We start from the raw sequence: 7,717 nt of genomic DNA on the forward strand, positions 1-7,717 counted from the left end.
TGTGCACCAGGGTGGCCCTGTAACCACAGAAAGGGCAGGAGTCCAGCCACATCCTGGCATGGTGAAGTGCCTTCTCCCACAGCTCCACAAGCAGCCACGTAGATGAGCAGATCTGGATAGTGTACCAGCAAATGGGCAGGTGGAATCTGCTGGCAGAGGTGGGTGTGCTGGAGGTAAAGGGCAAGCTAAGTTCTTCTAGGCACCACAGCATGGCCTCAGGTGCCATGGGTGCGGGTTCCTCTGCCTACCTGCCTGCCTCACAGCAGCAGTGCCAGGGCCCGAGCCAGCACGGTTCTCTGTCTTCAGGACAGAAGAGCAGCACGTCCAGGAAAGCAGTGCTCCCTCTTCTAAACATGTGTTTCTGATGGGCTCAACCTCTCGAAGATTGCACGGTGGTTACTGTAGCTGTCAGCACAAATACCATGCCCTGAGATTGCTGCTGCCAGGCCTCCCAGCTACTGCTGTATGTGGTATGAATTGCTGGTGCATAGGATTCTCCAAAATGTTGGGACCTAAGCCACATCTCTGCAGTAGACTCATGAAGCAAGCACTTTCTGACTGACCAGCTGCCATCAAGTCTGTTGAAGACAGTCAACTCATGGAGCTAGGGAAGAGTCACAGGTGTGCTTAGCTGTCTGGGTGAGGTGGAACTCAAGTCAGCTTTCACATTAAACTCTCTTACATTGATGTATGTGACCAGAGATTGAGAAGCTTCTGCCCCAGCCAAGCTGGCCAAGCACACATGAAGAGATTTATCTGGTTAATGGATAAAGCCTTTTGTGAACAACATTGTCCTGGCTTCTCTCTTCCTTTGATAGTATCAATGAAAGGAAATGGCAGTGAGCAAGGCTCTGGAAGCGCAGAAGATTGAGCCCTTTCTGGAGTTGGAGCCTGCAGGAAAGTTCTGATTTTCCAAGTATCGTGGGCAGTGCTGGGAGTGGTTGGCATAGGAGGTATTTACTGCAGTCAGCCTCTCTACTAAAGCTACCACTCAGCCCCCTCACAGCTCGGCAGGAGGTTCCTGGGGCCTTGCACGTGCACCACTGCCTTCTTGTGTGCATGCCACTGTGTTGCGGAGCTAGTTGCACAACTCTCCAAGAGCTGGCCAAGACCTCTTTTGGGGCATGCCTGGTCTTTTTGGAGGAGACTCATCTGGATATGTGCGGGCCCATTTTCTCATTGTAGCTCTGCTATTGTCCAAGTGCAGCAAGGGCCCGCTTCTCCCTCTGAGACTGGGAGGTGGGAGCCAAAGACAGACACATGACTGGCATGGGAAGGACATCAGCAGCCAGGGCCCCATCCCACAGTACCCACCTGAGGCGAGCGAGGCCAGCCCAGAGACGAAAGTCAGGTTCAAGCATGTATCCAGATCATCTGTCATGGTCATGGTGATGGGACAGGCAGTGAGACACAGAGTACCTTTTTTGGTACCTCACCACCTGGCCTGTAGTGCCTGACCACCTCACCTAGCCCTTGCCCAGCCCAGGCTGTGCCCTACACAGGCTTCTGCAGACACCATGCTCTGGGATCTGCCGGAGGTATCGTGTAGAAGAGAAGCCATGCAAGGCTGGCCTTTTCCCCTCCACCAGGATATGGAGACATGCAGAAGGATGGAGCTGGCCATGGACCACCCCACAGGTGGGGTGTGCTATCAACCCTGGCAGGGCTAGTCTGGAAGAATGGCCTTGGGGAACTTCCCCACTGTGTGTATATGTAGGGAGAAGATCTGTGGGAGATCTGGCAGTGAGTCCGGGGACTGGCAGAGTGCGTGATCGCAACCCCAGAGTGTGTTCTCTGCACACTGACCAAACTCCTGTCAAGGTCAGACGTGCATATTCCCTCTTGTCAACAATGTTGAGCTGCTTCACAGCCAGTGGCTGCTCAAGCTGAGCACAGGTAAGATAAGGAAAGAGTTCTGGTAGATTTAAGGGGTCCCTAGGGCACATGCTATTAGTACATGTCCCTAGGTGATGCTATTGGACCAGCATCTCTGCGTCCGACAACCTCCCACCCAGAATCTCCAGCTGTGGAGGATGGATGGAGCAATCATGGGGCATGGCACATTGCTCAGGATGTATTCAGAGTTGTCATTAGACCGAGCCCATTTCCTCTCCTGAGGGAAATGTGGGGCATTCCTTGTTTTGGCCCTTTACATTTACTCTCCTTGGTTTTGAGAATCTCCACTAACTGCCCATTCCAGGCACACGCTGCCCCTGGAGATGCCTTGTGCTCTCTGGGTGGCTCCATATTCCCTTCCAGAAGGATGTCCATCTGTCACCAGCTCTCCAATATGTGGAACAGTCCCCAGCACACAACTCTTGACCACTCACCCTCTCCAGGCACCCTGGGCATTCGCAAGTGACAGCTAAATCCAGCCCTCATTCCCACACACATCAGCCAAAAGAGATGATGCCCCTTAGCCCATGGAAAATGTAAGCACAACAACAGGGCCTTTTTGGGTGTAACTCCCTGATCTGATTCTTTGCTCCAGCTTTGGAAAAAGACCCCAGCAATCAGGCACAGTAGTAAGGAGATCTGCTTTTATTACAGAGATGCTACTAGGGAGGCCAGCTCTGACACAGTGATAGGAAGATTTACAGAAGGCCTCTGGGTGAGAAAGACAAGGTTTCTGCCTCCAGAAATGTGGGAAGAATTCAGACATTTCTGCACAAACATGACTATCAGACAGAACTCCAAAAACACAAGAGCTGTTGGAAGTAAACTGAGAATCAGTTATGAGGAGAGATGGGCAGCTCATTGCTGCTGAACTAGTACCAGCTGAAACAGTTTCCTCAGTGCCTGCTGGAGCTCCTTGTTCCTCATGCTGTAGATGAGAGGATTCAGTGTTGGAGGCACCACTGCGTACAGAACAGCCAGCACCAGATCCAGAACTGGGGAGGAGATGGAGGAGGGCTTCAGGCAGGCAAAGATGACAGTGCTGACAAACAGAGAGACCACAGCAAGGTGTGGGAGGCACATAGAAAAGGTTTTGCGTCAGACCTGCTCAGAGGGGATCCTCAGCACAGCAGTGAAGATCTGTATGTAGGACAGCACAATGAAAACAAAGCACCCAAAGACTAAACAAAGATTAACCACAAGAGCCATAGCTTCCCTAAAGTAGGAGTCTGCGCAGGAGAGCTGGAGGATCTGGGAAATTTCACAGAAGAACTGGTCCAATGTGTTGCCTTGGCAGAGCGGTATTGAGAATGTGTTCCCAGTGTGCAGCACAGCATGGAGAAACCCACTGGCCCAGGAAGCTGCTGCCATTCTGAAACAAGCTCTGCTGTCCATTATTGTGCCATAGTGCAGGGGATTGCAGATGGCAATGTAGCGGTCATAGGCCATGACAGTGAGGAGAGAATACTCTGCTGAAAGGAGCAAGACAAGCAGGAAGACCTGGGCAGCATATCCCGAGTAGGAAATGGCCCTGGTGTTTTTCAGGGAATTGGCCATGGATTTGGGGACAGTGGTGGAGATGGAGCCAAGGTCGAGGAAGGCGAGGTTGAGGAGGAAGAAGTATATGGGGGTGTGGAGGTTGGGCACACAGGCTACAGCTGTGATGATGAGGCCGTTGCCCAGGAGAGCAGCCAGGTAGATGCCCAGGAAGAGGGAGAAGTGCAAGAGCTGCAGCTCCCGCATGTCAGCGTTCAGCAGGAGGAGGAAATCACTGAGGGAGCTGCTGTTGGACATTTTATTCCTTCTGATCTTAGGGCACTGTCCAAGAAGAACAGATAGACACAAATTAGGACATACTTCTCTGAGCAAAGCTGTCTCATAACCCCCCCCCCCCACCCCGATCACACACACACATTAGCACTCCCCATCTCAGCAGCACCATCACTGAGCTCCATGGCTTAAAATCTGGTTGTGCTGGCTGAGTTTGTCATGAGGAGCAGCGGCCTCTGCCCGTGGGCTCCTGAGGAGTCAGCTGTGACCTACAGCACTGCGTACGTGGGAACAGATGTGACTAAGATTTATATTCCCAGTTCCATTCAGATTTAATCCACTCATAACATTGAAAGGATTTCAGCTTCTTCACTCCCAGTTCCCAATAATGTGGGTTCGTGAATAGTTTTAACACTTTTTGGGGGTTTTCTTCTGCTCACCCTCTCACACTGGAGGAAGCTTCTTGGAGGTAGAAATCCTCAGCATTGCTGCTGTACTCAGCGTGACCAGCTGTCATTCCGGAGAGGCCAAGAGATTCACTCTGGCTCTGGAGAGGAGCGCTGTCCTGTCGATCTGCCTTGTTCCCAGGTGCCGCGTGCTCCCATCTCAGAGGTGGACAGTTGCAAAAAGTTTCTTTTTCATGTTACCAAAAAAGGAATGGCACTGTGGAGAGTGGAGGAACCCACTTCCAAAGTGCCCATCAGCACTCTTTCTGAGGGTATGTGAGGGGGATCTCAGCCCTCCCCTTCTGTCCAGGAACACACTGGGCTCCTTCCAGCTGCGCACATCCAGCCATAAAATAGCATTGCCATGTTCTTAGTATCTAGATGGCTTCTCCCTGGGGCACCTAGGTTATACCCAGCTGCAGTGGGAGAGCTCTGCCCTTCAGGAGCGGCACACGTTGCAGCCCAGCCATACACCCCAGGAAAATGGCTGAATGTCCTAAGGATGTTAAGGGTGCTTTGAAAATTGAGTTGGCTCATTTCTGGCCCCTTCCACTGCACTGTCCACAGCCCCACAGGTTAGAGGGGCACTTGGGTACCTCAGTGTCAAAGACACATCTTCATGACAGGACCCACATGGTTGGTGTCTGAACTGCATCAGAAACCCCTCTGTCCAGAGCACCCAAGGGGAAGGACAAGGGAAGCATGGGCAGGTAGGAAAGAAACATTGAGCAATGTCATGGTGTTTGTGCCAAGGGAAGCAGGGACAGGGAGGAACAGAGACACACTCCAGAGTGTCTCCTCTCCTGGATGTCTGGCTGCTGAGGAAATGACTCCTGTCCTGTACCCCACAGACTTGAGAGAATAGTTCTGTATTGGGCGGGAGAGGAGAGGCGGCATTGGAGTGGACAGTTTCCTCTCACACTTTGACCATGGCTCCGCTGCCTAATGCCGTCCCTGCAGGGAGCTGTGTCTCTGTCCCCACGTCTCTCCCCGCTCAGTAATCACAGACCCCATCCCACCTGCTGAGCATTCAGGTCTGCCCTGCAGAAATCTCCCAGAGGCAGGACACTGTCCAGGGGCACCTCCAGGTCTGTAGGTGCTAAAGTGCAGGTGAGACAAACCAGGCTGAGGCTCGAAAGGTGATGCTGACTCTATCTGTAGGCTGAGGGCGGATGAAGGCATTTGCATTGACTCATGAAGCAGCTTCTCCATGTAAGAAAGTACCTGCGCTGCCAGGGGTCTCTCCTTCCTCCCAGAGCTTCCACCCTGCAGCATTGTCTGCAGCTCCCCAGGCAGGCTGAATGCTCTGGGGTTCAGAGACTCTGCTCTGGAATACAGTCCATACCCACTTGGGTACACAACCCAGGTTGCTTCACACCCCTGCACCATCCCTCCAAGAAAGGAGCAGGATGACATGTCCCTCTGATCATGTTGCACAGAATCCTTGCTCTGAAGTTTCTTACTATTCTCCACAGTCATGGGATGGGATGGGCTTAGAAGACTCCTCCAGGAAACACAGCAGCATTGCCCTGGAGCCAGAGACTTACCATGCAAAAGGCTGTGAAGATTTCTCCCACATGATCTCCTCTGGCCTCTCACTCTACACTGCCTTTCACTCCTGTCTTCTCTCATCTCATCTCCTCCTCAGCAGCAGGCAGTGCCCAGAGTCCTGCTGCTCTTTGCAGAGGAGCTGCCTCGGGACATAGCCATCTCTCAGCAGTGCTGCCAGGTTGCCATGAGCAACCTCTGTCCCCAAAACTGGCCTCAGCTCAGGAGCACAGGACCAGCTGAAGGAGTCAGTTGTTCTGTCCCTTGTGCTCCCTCCTCCTGGGAGATGTTCTCTCAAGTAGGCTAAAATAATCACCTGTTTTCCCTTTCTAAAGAGGGCAGAGAGACTGATTCCAACATTGCCATCTATTTCGTCAGAGGATGGCAGTCTATGATAAGTGGAAATGTCCTCAGCTGGAAACTCCTAGTCCCATCTCTTAACTAGGCAGGACACCCAGACAGGGACAAGAAGGGAGTTCACTGACATGTGGTTCAGTCAATCTTGGCATCATGTCCTGGTTTAGAAGACCCTGGGTTGCATTTAGATTCAGATCCCCCTATTCCTCCTGTGATATCCGCAAGCACACAGGAGGTAGGATTCCCCCTGTCAAAACTGAAGGGAGCACAGCACAGAGGTCTGCATGCCAGCTCCTTGTCTAAGCTCCCGTTCTAATCACTGGAGATGGAGGCCAGGAGTCAGTTGCTCACACACAAATACTTGGTGACAGTGGAAGAGACAGAGGTCATCCCAGGCATGTACCAATGTCTGCTTGCTCTGATGGAGTGACTGGGAGCCCTGAATCCTCCTAGAACATCAGGTGGGGGCCAGGTGGTGAATTTTCTTGGTCATCTGCAATGATGCTATGAAGCTGAGACTAATGATAATTCCCGTGTTACAAACAGCAGTTCTAGTTCAGTGCAGACATGTGATTTAATGACACAGAAATAGGCTGGTAGGGCTATTTCAGATGGCAGGGGTGTCCAGCACAACCACCTGTCTCTACCAGATATACCTGGGACCTAAAGGAAAACCATGCCCCTTTGGAGTGATTGCTGGGAAAGTGCCCCAGGGCATCTCGGGTTTCCTACATGTGCCCAAACAAATGAATTCCAACACTGCCTTTAGGCAAAGCCCCTCCTGTCTCCACCCGTGTGCTGTATACATGGGAGGCACATCACACGAGGGCCTCTGCTCTAGGCCCTGTACTCACAAACCCTTCCAGCTCTCTGCCCACTGAACACTTTTTCACCCTGCTATATAAAGTGAGCAGGGATTGGGCTAATGAGGACCTTAGAGTGGTGGTATCACAAGTTGCCCAGGCCCACAGACTTCTTCAGTGACACTTTTCCTACCTGGAGATTGGTTCAAGCATGTCACCGGCCCCAAGGTGTCACAGAGTCAGCTCGGGCAGCCCATCCCACACCTACGATTCCTGCATAGCCCAGCTGATTTTCTCCCTGGCCTTGGGCACTGCAGGGTTTGCTCTCTTAATGGGAACCTCCTTTCACCATTACATTGCCACCTGCTATCCATGCCAGTAAGCCACCACTTGCACTCAAAGCCTTTGCATACACAATGTCTTTGGTAATACGTGACAAATCTTTGGTCACCTACTGAGGTGCTGAATCCAGAATGTATGCAAACACACACAGCCTGGGGTGCAGGTGGGAGCAATGCACAAGCTGTCACAAGATCATCACCTGGCTGGAATAACAGAGATGTGGTGGGATCGCTCACATGACTGGAGTCCTTCAATGGCAGGTACAAGTTCTTCAGGAGGGACCACCAGGGAAGATGAGGAGGGGGATGCCCTACGTGTGAAGGGATAGCTTGGATGTAGGGAGCTCTTCTATGGGATGGACCAAGGGAGGCAATTCTGAAGGGCAGAGGAGCTCAGGAAAACCAGCAGATCATTAGGGAACACATCTGTCAAGAACAGGAATGCTCCTTAAAGAAGAGTTTGTAAAATTGGTGGACATCTCTGGACCCCAGTTTGGCAAAAGATGGAGCTCACACGTGAGCTCCAGGGATATAGGGCAGCATATGGAAAGGGGAA

This window comes from Rhea pennata, unplaced genomic scaffold (genome assembly GCF_028389875.1).
Source record: "Rhea pennata isolate bPtePen1 unplaced genomic scaffold, bPtePen1.pri scaffold_32, whole genome shotgun sequence".
Lineage (NCBI taxonomy): Eukaryota > Metazoa > Chordata > Aves > Rheiformes > Rheidae > Rhea > Rhea pennata.